A 15,466-nucleotide genomic window follows, 5' to 3' on the forward strand; every position below is an offset into this window, starting at 1 on the left:
AGTGTGAAGTGATATCTCATTGTAATTTTTATTTGTATTTCCCTGATAATTAATGATGTTGAACACCTATTGCTATACCTGTTGGTGATTTGTATGTCTTCTTTGGAAAAATATCCATTCAAAGCACAGGCAACAAAAGCAAAACTAGATAGGTAGTGGGCCCACATCAATGTAAAAAGCCTCTGCATGGCAAAGGAAACAATAAACATTATGAAAAGAAAAGCTATGAAATGAGAGAACATATTTGCACACCATATATCTGATAAAGGGTTAATTTCCAAAAATAAAAGGAACCCATACAACTCAATAGCGCAGAAACAAATAACCCGATTTTAAAAACAAAGAACTTGAAAAAACATATCTCAGTTTCTTAATCTATAAATAGGAAAAAGCAATATTATCAAACCACCATTAGAATTTAATGTAAAGTGTATTTTTATATAAGAAAATATTTTATTTTTGTCCTTTTGAAAACATCAGCAAGTTTTGATGATATGATTAGACTAATACTTGATAAGATTATGTAGTGAAAAATCATTTATAACACCCTCCCTTTCCAATTTCTTTTTCTTTTTCTATGCTTCCTCATATGAGTGAAATCACACATTCTTTGGTATTCCCCCTAAGCCCGCCTTTCTACTGCAGTCTCTTTCTTCTGGATCCTACTCCCTTCTTCCCAATAAAGGGAAATACTGACCATATGGAGGATTTACCACTCACATTGAAGGGTACGTCATGATATTACTTATAGCATTCTTTCTCTTTTAGAAGTAGAATAGTATACATTATTTAAAATCAAAGGCTAAATTTCTAATGATAGACTTTCAAAATGATTTAATACCTCATGGAAATAATGTCTTAGATACTGGGTCAGGTGAGCTACATTTCTAAGTGATCTAAAGGATTTTGCTAAGAATATATTTGCCCTGGCTCTATTCCCATCTGTGCAAATATGTGTTGTTCTCCATCAGGCAGGAACACCAGCCTGGATTTTCTGGAGCTTAGTTTGGATGAAGGGAAGAGTGCATTTTTACTTACCCTCAAATCACACTCAGTGGTGGCTGGCTGTTTTTATAGAGTCTTATAGTCAGAGTTCATTTGACTCATCTGGGTTTCATTAAGGTTACCAGTAATCTAATCACAATCTGTGTGGTTCCCAAGAGGAATAACTAATATTTAAGTCTTCCCCGGTAAGGCTGTCTGTGTTTATTCTGCCTAAATTGCATCCTTGCTTGGAAGTAAGAGGGTCAGTGTAAAACATCAAAGGGCATTGGACCAAACCTGAATTTATAGCTCTACAATATCATACCTTAGTTATAGCTTACTAATATTTGTGTATGGCTTGGTGGAAACATAAGTCACAAATAATGATTAGTTTGGAAAGACTGAGCAAGTTCTCCTATAAAACAATTTGCCAACAATATTGTTGTCTAGTAAGGATGCAGTAATATAAGAACGACTAATAACTGATAATTGACAAGTTACTGACTTCTCTGTCTTGAATATGAGAATGACTACACATACTTTGCAAGGTTATTGTGAAGATCAATTTGTTAAATGGATATACTATTCCGAATACAATGCCTGTTTTGAACATTACACATCAATTTTTACACAGCACCAAACCCATTTCCCTCAAGCCATATGCTATTATAACAAGGTAACCTGATCATAATTTCTCCAATTTAAATGTTTTTGAGTCTTTTACTCTATATCATGGTCATTGTAATCATTATAATCTTAACACTTATGTAGCTAACCTGAAAATAGTTGGCTTTAAATATCTATTTGAGTGAACTAAGTAAGGTCACCTGTGTCTTGGGTGCAGTTAAACATGTCTCAGAATCATTCATGAAGTAAATATTGATACAATAATAATAAGAAAGGCAAGAAGTAATTCTTATGCTTTTCCTTGTTTTTACAACAGCAGCAAAAAAAATTACCCAGGTTTTTATTACATGGATGAAGTTTAAAAAAAAAAGAGAAGGAAACACTGGATAGTTGATCTTCAACAGAAATAACTTCAGGAAGTCACAAAGCAGTAGATTCATTTATCCCAATATAATAAAGCTATATAATCTGTATACAAATAGATAGATACACATCTGGGAAGTAAATGATATAGTAGAAAAGAAAGAAAGAAAGAGAAATGCAAAAATGATAGGCAATGACAAAAGAGGCTATTTGGAAACTGAATATATTTTTTCAGGCTTTTATGTGGTGCTTTACATTTTACTATCTGAAAGCCACACCTTCCTATCTATTTGCCTGTCTATAAACCTGTAGTGAAGTCTTATAATTTTATTTTGCCTCAGCATTCATTTTGAATGTAAGTTGAACTTTCTTATGCAAGAAATAGGGCTTAGTCATCCTTGACACAGTTTTTGGCTCTCCATCTCCTCTCAGTTACTCAAGATGGTACATCCAGATGTCTGCCTTATACAACCACCTCTTGGTGACCATTTCCCTACAGGAAGCTTGATACAACCTACTTGAATCCCCCACCGAGCCCCACATCCTCACAAATACGCTATGCTATAGTGACCATTTCTTGGTGACATCATGATTCCATGGAACTTGTACCTGCTTGCTATTAACTTACCAAATAGAACTCCATGCAGGGAAACCTGCTTGGGTAACACACAGGACCCCATCAAAGAGACTGGGCCTCAGGTCCCTCCCTCCTTCTCCCCATTCTTGGTCCTCACCTTCTGGTTGAGCGTGCATGTTCTGAATGGCTTCCCCCTTCCCCATGGCCCTGTAAGGCATGCTGCCCTCTTTCTGGGAACTGTAATAAAAAATGCTTCTTCAGAGAGTAGAATGATGGATACAGAGGAAACAGAGGCTGGGTATTTGGGGGGAGTGTGGAGATGATAGACAAATGGTACAAAAATCTCAGTTAAACAGGAGGAACAAGTTAGTTTTCATTGAGATCTATTGCACAGGTGGTAAATACAGTTAATAATAGTGTATTGTACATTTTGATATTACTAAGAGAGTAAATTTCAAATGTTCTCAAAACAAAAAATAATAAATATTTGAGGTCATAAAAATGATAAATATTTGAGGTTGATTGAATTATTTCACATTGTTTACAGAAATGATAATATCATTTTGTACCCCATAAACATACACAATTATAAATTGTCAATTAACAATACAATTTTTAAAAAGCAAGTATTATAGAAAAGATGCTTCTCTAATTTCATGTGTTTCTGTGTGCTTCTTCCTCTGTGTCTTATTTGATTGACATGCTTAAATCTAACTGTCTTCCCAATCAGGGCTCTCCCGGAGAGTAGCTATCTGAATAGAATAAACTGGACATGGGTCAGACAAGAGCCACAAGGGTATCCGCCAGTATAAATAAGTTCCTGTGAGAGGGACACCTGATTACAGGTCAGACACGTAGGCACTAGAATATCAACCTGGATAAGGAAGTATCCTATGAGAGGCATACTGTAAACATCCATGACCATCTCTCCTGGAGCCCTGGCAGGGCAGAGCTGGAATATATAGCCACTCTCCAGAGAGAGAACTCAAGACTAAGCATTTGGAAAACGATATATTTTCTACTGAAGATAAAACTAGAACAAAAATGTGGCAAGCTTGAAAGTATTTTGAGTATATTATTTACCATTTAGCACACCCTGTTTTCAAATTGCCAAGAAAGTTTATAATGCAGTTTCTTAACGTAGAATGTTATTAGATAATGATGGGTAGGAAATGAAACCAGGCATTCGTATAAAGTTCTTTCTTGAAAGAGTTATTCTTTTGCAGCTTCATTGTTATGTTGGAAGAATCAGGATTTGTCTCTGCTGAAAGAGATTCTTTAGTCATGTTATTTACCTACTGCCTTTCCCTTTCAAGCCATTTCTGATTTTGACCTTAGTCTGAGCCACCAATTTGGATCAGCTCCACTTAAAATGGGATCTGTTTACACTTCCCTGTTTTAATCAGCCTTAGAGTGAAATTGGACTGGAATGCATAATCATTTGATGATGCCAATGTTTGCCAGTCTGTCTCACCAGCTTGAGTCCATGGAAGAGATGATTTTGAAGTAAAAAGGTTACTCCATTTACTAAGCAAACAGAGGCAGGTAAGTAGTATTTTCCCACAAAAGTATAAGTGGTGTCTTCCTTCACATACTGGAGAGAATCACTGACTGAATTCTCCACAGTAATGTCCCAGGATTCATTTTTAATAAAGTTGTTTATTTCAGAGTATAAGCTTCACATTTGTACAAAATACAGAAACCAGCACAGGAGGTGAAAAAAAGCTGTTCTGCTGTAATAGTGTAATTTGTTTCCTGGCCATTAAATGAGAATGCTGGGATTTTAATTCCACTATTTGGTTTCCAGCATCTACTATAATTAATTTTCTCTTATTTTGTTGCTATAGAATCAAATGGAAACTAATGATGTGGAACCCAATGTTGTCAAGGCTGTGATGAGCTTCATCTACGAGGTGGGGAAGCTCCTCCATCTGACAAAATGGCAGATGACTTGAGTAGGTTCTGACAATGCCGGGGTCCTGTGCCTTGTGGCAATGTTCTGCTCGAATTAGACCACCTAGGGATTGCAGTTCCAAACCAAAGCTGTTTTAAATCTTTCACTCGCTTGCTGCTGTACTCCTTCGTCAGCTTCATAACATATTAACTTTCGTATATGCACTTTCTTTATCTGACTTTTTAAGAACTATAAAGTTTATGGCATCCTAATAAATGTTTCAGTGTCTCTTGATGCCATCACATTGACATGTAAAGCTGTTTTTAAAATCACCAAAAAATTGATTTTATAGATGCAATATTCTAATTGATGAAAGAAGATTATGAACCTTTTTTCTGATTCTAAAATATTTAGCAAGAGGTCATTTAATTTCTCAGAAGGCAGAAAGAGCACTAAAACCAAAATACTTCTGTTGACTATTAATAGCAAGAGAAAATCTCTTGATTAGGTTGAAGTGAGAACAATTGAGAATGTGACTATGCCATTTTAGAGCTTGTGAAAATCAGAGAAAGGAATTTGAGACATTGCTGCAATAAGATACTTTTCTAATGCTATATAGATAGTCAAGAGAATATTACATTCAAACTTATAAAGGCCAATAAGGAGAGGTTGATATAGATACTAAGAGAACTCGTCTGTGAGCTTAAGAAATCTTGAGATTCAACAATCCTTTATCACTGGAAATTCTTTTATTTTTCCATCACTGAAAATTTTAACAGGAATATTATTGAAGGTAACCCTGTGAAAGTTATATCTGAACAATTGAGGAAGAGTTAGAAGTGATATGATGAGGGAGAGGAGGGGAGAGAGGTGTTCCAGAAAGAAAAAAGAGCAAAAGAATATGCCATCTTGGAGGAATCTATGAGAGACCAATATGGGTGGAATGTAGTTGTAAGAAAAAATCAAATGGTACAAAAAGAGAAAAGCAAGGATGGCAGAGACAAGATTTTGCAAGCCTTGATGTAGGCAGTTCTAAAGATGTTTAGCCTTTATTTTAATTGCAATGGGAAGCCTTTGACAAGTTTTAGGATGGGAGTGGCAATATCAAATTTGAAGTTTACTAAGGTCATTCTAATTGGATTCTGGGAAATAGTTGGCAGAGAGAATGTTAAAAGCATGGAAAGCTGTGAGAAATCCATTGTAATATCCTTCACAAGCAAAGGTGATGTTTTCAACTAGAGTAATATCGGTAGAAAAAGAGAGAAGCAGATGGATTCAGTTACTTAGAGACCAAAGAACAAAATTTGATATGAAGGTGTAGGAAGATACCTTATCCCAGGTTCTTTTGAAAACAGTCTGAGGAGGACTAAATTGTTGATGCTCTATTTCAGAAGTACACTTGCAGGACAATAAAAAAGGGAATGAGGTTAGGAAATACCCACTTTGCAGTGGCTGCACTATTAATTACCTTTCAAGATGATCTCTGAAGAGACACACGAATTTGCCCTGTAGATATATTCACTGATCTAATAAAACTTCTCCAAATGGGTTCCAAAAAGAAAATGCTTAAGACTTTTTTCACAAGAGTGAGGGGAAAGGGAATTTGCCTAATTTTCCCCCATTCTTGTTCACAATGGTCAAAATCCTCTCCCTATGGAGTGTATTCCCCTGCAACGCTAAATGGATATAAGGACAGGCAACTAATTTTATGTCCAATACAGTCTTAAATAAATTCTACTTGAGCAATGGTGTTAATGGTGGTGTCATTTACCATGATGAGAAATAGGGGAAGAAGTTTATGCTTTGCAGATTAGCTAATTAATGTTCTGCACATGTGAAATTTCAGATACTCATGAAATACGTGGATAATACTCCAATGTATATCCAAGAAGAGGGATTAATAAGGTTCAAAGCCCAGAGTACAGTTGACATATTGAAGGCAGTTGAAGCCATGGAGTGTGCAGGATGCATCACCCACCACCGCTATCAGTAAGAGAGTTTAAATAAGCCAAAAAAGACCAAAGGAAAAATACTGAAAAATGTTTCAATGTTTATGGTTAGTTAGAAAATAAGAATTTAAAGAATAAAGTGAACAGAAAGTTTGAATAAAGCCACAGCTATGTCTGATCAAAGAGACAAAAGGTAAAAGTATAATAACGATGCAGTGATAAGATATACTGAACACTGTTGAAAGATTGAGAACAGGATTCAGAAACAGAGTGGTCACTGAAAATTTTAGGGAGTTATGACGGTCATGTATATGGAATTCAGGTTGAAATTGTCTGGGTAACAACTGAGAGATAGTGAAATAATAAAAATGACCAAAGACATCTAGTTGAGTATTTGTTTTAACAAGAAAGAGACTAGAGCATATTTACCTGCTATTGGGGAAAAGGCAGTAGAAAACGAAAATTGAAAATAAAGATTTATAATCAAGAACACGGAATTCGTGAAATGTGAAAAAATATATATATTTAGAGCCCAGCTAGATAGGTTATTCTTAGGTAGCAGAAGAAACACATCCTTTATTATTAATATAAAAAATTATAGGAGAAAGAGACTAATGATAGATACATACATGTATGTCTATTTGATCTTTCCTCCTGATTAGTATTGTTTTTAAATATTGTTTTCTATGAGGCATGAATACAGAGAATCTGCTAAAATGACATAGTGACTCTGAAGCTGGGCCCTACATTTTGAAATGAGTAGAAATATTTGAAATATTTCTGATTCAGTGGGAAATTATTGGAATACAGATAAACATAGTTACCAGGCAAATTATTCAGGTTGCTGATATGGGTTGAATTATGTTCCCCCACAAAGATGTTGGAGCCCTTACCACCAGTACCTCAGAATGTGACTTTAGTTGGAGATAGGGTCTTTATACAGATATTCAAGTTAAAATAATGTCATTAGTATGGGCCCTAATCTAATATAGTTGGTGTTCTCATAAAGAGATAAATTTTGACAAAGAGAAATATATGCATAAAAGGAAGATGACATGAAGACACATTGGAAGAAGACAGGCTTCTTCAAGCCAAAGCCAAGGAGAGAGGTCTGGAGATTTTTCCCTCACAGTCCGCAGAAGGAACCAACCCTGTTGACATCTTAATTTTGTGCTTCTGTGCTCTAAAACTCAAGTCGAGGAATTTCTGTTGTTTAAGCCGCTCAGTTTGTAGTACTTTGTTAAGGCACCCCTAACAAACTGAAACAGTGGTGTGCATAAATTTATTGTCACCAATCTGCCCAACAGTGAGATTTTCTTCACAGCGTAATAGGAGGTATGCATTTTGCACTCCTCCGGTGTAGGTTTTGCTCACAGGTTTAACAAATGGAAAAAAGAACAAGAGCACTGAGAATGTTGTTAAGAATGAATCCTTAATCTTAGGAACCATGGGTCTAAACAGAAAAGGAGAAAAAGTCAAGAAGCCCTAAAACATATGAAGACAGTAAGGATTCTAATAAGGTAAAAATAATTATATAAACAGGGATTGTTATTACAAGTTATAGCCAAGGTGGAAACAATTAGGCAAAAAAATGAATATATATATATATGTTTTGACTCTAAAAAGTCAAAATATACATATAATAGGGAAAGCATGGAAAAACGATTTTCCAGTCCCAATTCAGTAGTCACTTCCTCTTTGAAGCCCTCCCGATTTCCCTGGTAAACTCAGTCACTTTCTCCTGTACATGTCCTCAAATATGCATTTCCTTTTAATTGAACTTTTCAACTTGAAGAATGTTTACTCAGGATATGCTCTCTGATGTCACAATCAGGTATGAAGACTTTCTGTCGTATAACATTAGGTGCCTAGCACTTATTAAACTGTATTAAATGAAATACTGACATTATAAAAAACTAAAAAATTGATACTTGTAACACAGAAACAAAAGAAAGAAAGATAATGGAAAGATCAGGTCTGCTGTTCAGACCTCATGTTGTCATGTTAGCAGATAATGGAAAGTAGAATTACTCAACTATTTTGCCTCCATCTTTTCTGTCAAAAGGAATGAGCATCAGGACGAAATTCAGACCTAACTATTGAAAGAGGGAATTGAAGCCTGATGTAAGTGAGGAGATAGTATGAAACTAGGTAACTGCTCTAAATGAGTTTGTCTCCTGGCCAAAATGAATTATTTCCCAGACTACTGAGAAAGCCTAAGTTAAAATTATTGAACTGTTTTTCATGATGTTTAAAGAATTATAGAGAGTAGACAAGCTGCTGGAAAACTAGCAATGGATAGCTGCCCTGGTTTTAAAAAATGGAGGAAATTACAGATTTAAATGATAGATATTAATGTCAGTGACTATTTGTAGCCGAGACTATGAAGGCATGATTTAAGAATAGGAACAGAGGAAAAGAAGCCTTCATAAGTCCTGGAAAAATAAGACATGCCAGATTAACTTCTAAACCAAACCAAGTAATCTGATTTCAAAGTCATGCATTGAGTCTCCATGCTTTGGATTCATTGACTTATTTATTTATCCATGTCTCCTTTTTCCAAAAGTTATTAGAGAGCACATTTCCAGTTTACGTCTTATGTAAACAACTGTCTAAGAGGCAGATGTGACAACGTAGATACTTTTCTACATTTCAGCACATGATCTAATAAGTTTCTCATAATTTGATTTCAAAAAAGAGGGTAAACATGTGCTATAAGTAATACTGTAATTAGGAATATTATTGATGGTCATGTCAACATAGCATGAAATTAAAATACCAACTTTGGAACCCAGTTGCTAATAGTTGAATCCTTACTCTGCCACCATCTAAATATTTTATCTCAGGCAAAGCACTTTACCTTCCTGTGCCTTAGTTTTATCATTTATGAAAGAAGATTCTAATAATATTAACCAGAGGCATTGTTGTAAGAATTTGCAAATGTTACCTGGAACTCAGTATAAGATTTGACGCGTAATAATCACTCAAAATGCCATTACTTTTTCTGAATTATTTAGATTGCCAATTTAAAGGGTCTATATACCTGTACTCCTCCTAAAATATATTTTTATCAATTATTGGGTAAAAAATATCAATTACCTGTTGACTAAATTTAAGAATGGCATGAAGCTAAGATGTCAAGGAGTGATATAGTAACATATGAAACAAATTGTTTTTGCAACCAGAAACAGTAAAATGAATCTTCTGAGGTAAAATGTTTGGAGATGGAAAAAAGCTATTTAATGCCACAAAATATCATACAGCATATTCAATGAAGACAGTGGTTTAGTGGACAAACCTGCCATAAAAAAAATTAGCGAAATCCGTTATTCATTTAAATACAAACTTAGTTTATTCATATAAAGCACTAAAAAGTGTTTTTCCATGATCACTTTACCCAGTAAATGTAAGTGTAAATACCCAGTGCTCATTTGAAAACCACGTGAATGGAATTATATGGCCCTTGGGCCAGAGAGAGAGCAAAGAGGCTGTCTCAGCAAGCTTAATGGCAACCATTTTAACATTCTTTGATTAATCTAATTCCAATAGTTACTAAAAAATATGAAAATGTATCTGTCAAAATAAATATGTCTATGTTCATAATAAAATGCATATTAATTGTATATGTTATATTAAATCATATATTACAAAATGTATTTTGATATATCATGCTTTTATATAACTAATTTTTAACATTTCGATATTGTAGAATTACATATATTTATATATAAGTAAACGTGCATTCATATTTAAAGATTATATGGCTATGTTAATGTATTGATGTCTATTTAACATATACTTATTTTATAATTTTACATAAAAATAACATGTATTATTCTGTATTTTGTTAGATGAAATTATACATTTAAATATGTAAATTAAACTAAATGTGTTATGATAAAATTTAATTTAGTTTTTAATGTTTTACTTTGTTAATATATAATTATCTATACTACTGTGTTACATTTTATTAAAATAAAGGTATTACACCTTCTTCTGGCTTTATAGATGAATATCTTTTTTTCTCTATTAAAGGTAGTACCTTAAAGGAGAAAGCCAAATTAAGGCAAAGAAATATTTTAGAAACTATCCTGTTTACTCAAAACATTAATAACAAGTAAACAGTTAATGCATTCTTGTTACAACATGTTAATAGATTCAATTTATTTAAATCATATTTGTTCCTTCCCTGTCCATTGCAAAATCCCATTACTACAATCATTTCCATTAATTATTATTTTTGAGAGTTTACTTGAGCATGTCATCATAACAATGCTATCGATACTGACTAGATGATTATTGAATAAATCCTGACACTAAGAATAGTTATGATGTGTGCCAGAGCAGCATGCCATCACGTTTCTTCAAGAAACAGGCAGATGGAGAATTGTTCTTGGTTTATCAGCAAGCTATAAGCTTTTCCTTTTCTTCACTCTGACCTAGCCTTACGTGACTCTGAGCCAAAGTTACCTGTCACAGGAAGAATATTGTATTTGTCTTTGAAGAAAAGACACAGTAAAAACAAAACATATATTATCCTTAATAATCAACTTTTCAGTCTCACTTGTAATTCAGCCATGGTTTTAATTTTACAAAAAAAAATAAGAAAAAGAAAAAGCTTTTGTATGATGTTTTTGCTTTATTTGTCTCAGTACATTTTTCAATTTCAGTTTTTATTTTGACTATTGGCTGTTCAAGATTCTGTTGTTTAATTTCCACATATTCGTGAAATTTCCCATTTTGCTTCTGTTGTTTATTTCTTGTTTTTTCCATTGTGGTCAGAAAAGATAGGTGGCGTAACTTCAGTCTTCTTACTTGCTTTGTAACCCAACATGCAATCTATCCTAGTTGTGCTTGAGAAGAATGTGTGTTTTGCTTCTGCTGAGTGAAGTGCTCTGTATATGTCTGCTAGGTCTTTTTGGTCTATAGTGTTATTCACATCTGTTGCTTATAGATTTTATATCTGGATGTCTTATTCATTATTGAAAGTGGAATATTGAAGTCTGCTACAATTATTGTATTACTATTTCTCCCTTCAGTTCTGCCAATGTTTGCTACATATATTTGTGTGCTGTGATGTTAGATGCATATATGTTTATAATTGCCATATGTTCTTGTTAAATTGACCCTTTTATTATTATATATTGTCTCTTATTAGAGTTTTTACATATTTAGCATGATATCATAAATACTCCCAATATCTTTTGTTTACCATTTGCATGGTATATCTTTTTTCATCCTTCATTTTCAGCTTATGTGAGTACTTAAAACTAAAGTGAGTCTCTTATATATCATAAACTTAGCTATTGTCTTTTTTCTAATTAATTTAGCTACTCCAGTTGTTTTGATTGGAGAGTTTGATCTATTTATTTTTAAAGTAATTATTGATAGTCAAGGATTTATTTTTACATCTTTATTAATTATTTTCTATATTTCTTGTAATTCTCTTCTCTTTCTTTCCTGCTTTTGCTGCCTTTCTTGTGTTTCATTAATTTTTTGGATTTATATATGCTTTCTTTTTTTTCTTTCATGTATATTATATAGGTGTTATTTTATGATCACCATGGGGCTAACATAAAACAACTTAGAGTTATAACAGCCTATTTTAAGTTGATAACAACTTCACTTCAGTCACAGACAAAACCTCCACAATTTTACTTCCCCCCATTTTATGTTATTAATATCATAATTTACATCTTTTCATATTAAGTATTCATTACTGTATTTTATAATTATTTTAATACTTTCATATATTAAATTATATGCTATAACTAAAAGCGATTTACCCACCACCATTATAGTATTAAAATATTCTGTATTTGTCTATATATTTACCTTTACCTTTGACTGCTATACTTTTATATGCTTTTTATTGCTGTTTAGCATCCTTTTATTTCAACTTAAAGAATTCCCTTTAGCATTTTTTTTTCCTAAGGCATATCTAGTGGTGATGAACTCTTGCATGTATTGTCTGTCTCTGAAAGTCTTTATCTCCCCTTTATTACTGAAGAACAACCTTACCAAGTATACTATTCTTTATTAACAGAGTTTTTGTGCCTTTGACACTTTGACTATATCATCACACTCCTTTCTAGTGTGCAAGGTTTCTGCTGGTAAGTTATAGGCTCACAGAAATACCTTTATATATTACAAGTTGCTTTACACTTTCTGCTTTCAAAGGTCTCTGTCTTTTAACTTTTGACATTTTGATTATAATGTATCTTGGTATTTTACTTTTGGTTAATCTTTTTTGAGATTCATTGGCCTTCCTGGATCTGAATGTCTATTTCTTTCCTCAGAGTTGAGAAATTTCTGGTCATTGTTTCTTCAAATAAGCTTTTTTCTTATTTCTCTCTTTCTTTCCCTTTGAGAACTCTCACAATGTAGATAACCGTCCTCCCCATGGTTTTCCATAAGTTCTTTAAGCTTTCTTTACTCTTTTTCACTATATTTTTTGCTTTTCATTTCTCTTTCTGGATATTTTTTAATTACTTTTTTTTTAATTTACTGATTCTTTCTTCTTCTTAATCTATTCTCCAGTTGAACCGCATGATTAGATTCTTCTCTTTAGTCATTGTCTTCATCAGTTCCATGACTTCTGTTTGGTCATTTTTATAGATGATTTATATTATTTTGTTGCTTTAATTATTTCTTTGATATTGCATTGTTCTCCTGACTTCACTGAGCAATTTTATGATGGTTTTTTTGAATTCTCATATATTCATTTTATTAGAGTTGATTTCTGGGACTGGGGTTGTATCTCATTCCTTTATTTGGAACATATTTTCCTGTTTCTTAATTTTCCTTAACAATTTCTGCTTAGGGTCTATGCATTATAAAAACAGCCAATTCTAGTCTTCAGCAACTGGTCCCATACAAAGGAAGTCTCTCACCAATTGGCCAGATAGTGATTCAGGGGACATCTCAAAAATTTACACTTTCAAACCCCCATCTTTTTCCTAAGTGGCACTCAGGCATCTAGACTGTGCCAGATCCCTTCAGCTCTCTGAGAGAAACCCACCAGAAGCCAGTACCTGGGGCAACACACAGTAATATTTTAGCATTGCATGTATGGTCTAGTCTTTCTTTCCTGCTGTTGGAAGACGCTGGCATGTTTTGTTTTTTTTTTGTTTTCCCCACCTACTTTTCACTAAGCCAGAGAGTGGGACTAAGACATATTCTAGCTTGCTTATTGAAATGTAAATCTTTGCTCTCAGTAACCTCCAGGTGACTAAAGTATAGCAAGTCACATCAGTGCTCTGAGACAGGAAAGACAGAAACCAGTGCCTCAGGTGGTCTTCAGAAAAATCAGAACATTGGATGTGAGGTCTTTTCTTCTCTCCCTAGGGAGAAGCTGGGAGCTGAGGTATTCCCACTTTCTTACTTTGAGCTGAGCCTGGAAGTATGGCTATGGAATGTGCTAGCCTGACAGTTCAAGCCATAGTCATTTTTCTCAGTGACCTTCAGGTGACTAGAGTAAAAGGTTTTGTCAGCAATATGACAGAAGTGAGGTAGAAGTCATTTTTTCAGGCAACCCTCAGGATAATTAGGATATCGGATATTTGGTGTAGTACTTTTCTTTCCTTCATAGGGTGAAACTAGGAGTTTCCTTCTAATTATATGGCATCCTGCTAGGGGAAAGATGTGAGTGTATCTCAAGTATTCCTACCAGCTTCAAGGTAACTGCTTTCATGCTAGCCCAGATGGAGAAGTCTCTCAACTAGTTTATGGATTTCTTATAAAGGGAATTGTTCCATGTATCTTATAAAGGGAATTTTCTGTTGAGGAAAGAAGGGTCCAGGGCTTCCTTCCATTATCTTGCTGACATCACTTTCCTTTCACACATGTGTATCTTAATTGACGTAAAAGAAGCATTTGACAAAATCCAACACACTTTCATGATACGTACATTCAACAAACTAGAAATAGAAGTGTATATCTAAACATGATAAATGACATTTTTGGGAAACCTATTACTATCATATTCCATAGTGAATGGCTGAAAAATTTCCACTGAATTTCAGATACAAGAAAACAATGCCTCTTTTCACCACTTCTGTTCAACATTGCCTTGGGAGTTCTAGTAAGAGCAAATAGGCAAAATATTAATAATAATAACACTTGAGATTGGAGAGGAAGAAGTAAAATAATCTCTATTCCCCATTTGAAATAACTTTATATATAGAAAATCCTAAGAATAAAAAAAAACTATTAAACATTTTCAACATGGTTGCAGGATAAATTTCATTACTCAAGAATCAGTTGTATTTCTAGTTATCAGCAATAAACAATCTGAAAATAAAATTTAGATAATTTCATTAACAATATATTAAATATGCATATCATACTTAGGAAAATGTTATCCAAAGATGTGCAAGCCTTCATAAAAATGTAAAAACAAATTACTGAAAGAAATTAAAAATATAATATGGTTTAGAATGAAATAATCCCCAAGTTGACTTAAAGATTCAAATCAATCTCTATCGAAATTTAAATTATCCTATTTTATTTTACTTTTTACAGAAATAGAAATGGAAAGCTGGACATAAAATTCATATGGAATTGAAAGGACCCCAAAATAGGAAAGCAATCATGAAAAAGAACTAGGTTGGACAATGCACACTTCCCAGTTTTAAAACTTACAATAAAATTACAGTAATAAAAACATTGTGAAATTGGTATAAATAGAGACATGTTGTTGATGGAATAAAAATAAGAGTCTAGAAAAAATTATACATTTATTATCAATTGATTTTCAACAAGGATGCCAAGACAATTCAATGAAGAATAAATAGTCTTTTCAACAAACAGAAATGGTAAAATTAGGTGTCTACATGAATAAGAATGTACCCCTACCTCCATCATATACAAAAATTAACTTAAAATGGGTTGAATACCTAAATATAAGAGCTATAGCTAACCATTATTATTAAAAAATAGAAACTAAATCCCCCCGAACTAGGACTTAGTAATGGGTTCTTAGATATGACCAAAAGTACAAGCAATAAAACAAACAAACAAACAAAAAACAGATTGACTTCAAGTTAAATACTATTGTGCATTAAAAGATAC

This window comes from Pongo pygmaeus, chromosome 6 (genome assembly GCF_028885625.2).
Source record: "Pongo pygmaeus isolate AG05252 chromosome 6, NHGRI_mPonPyg2-v2.0_pri, whole genome shotgun sequence".
Lineage (NCBI taxonomy): Eukaryota > Metazoa > Chordata > Mammalia > Primates > Hominidae > Pongo > Pongo pygmaeus.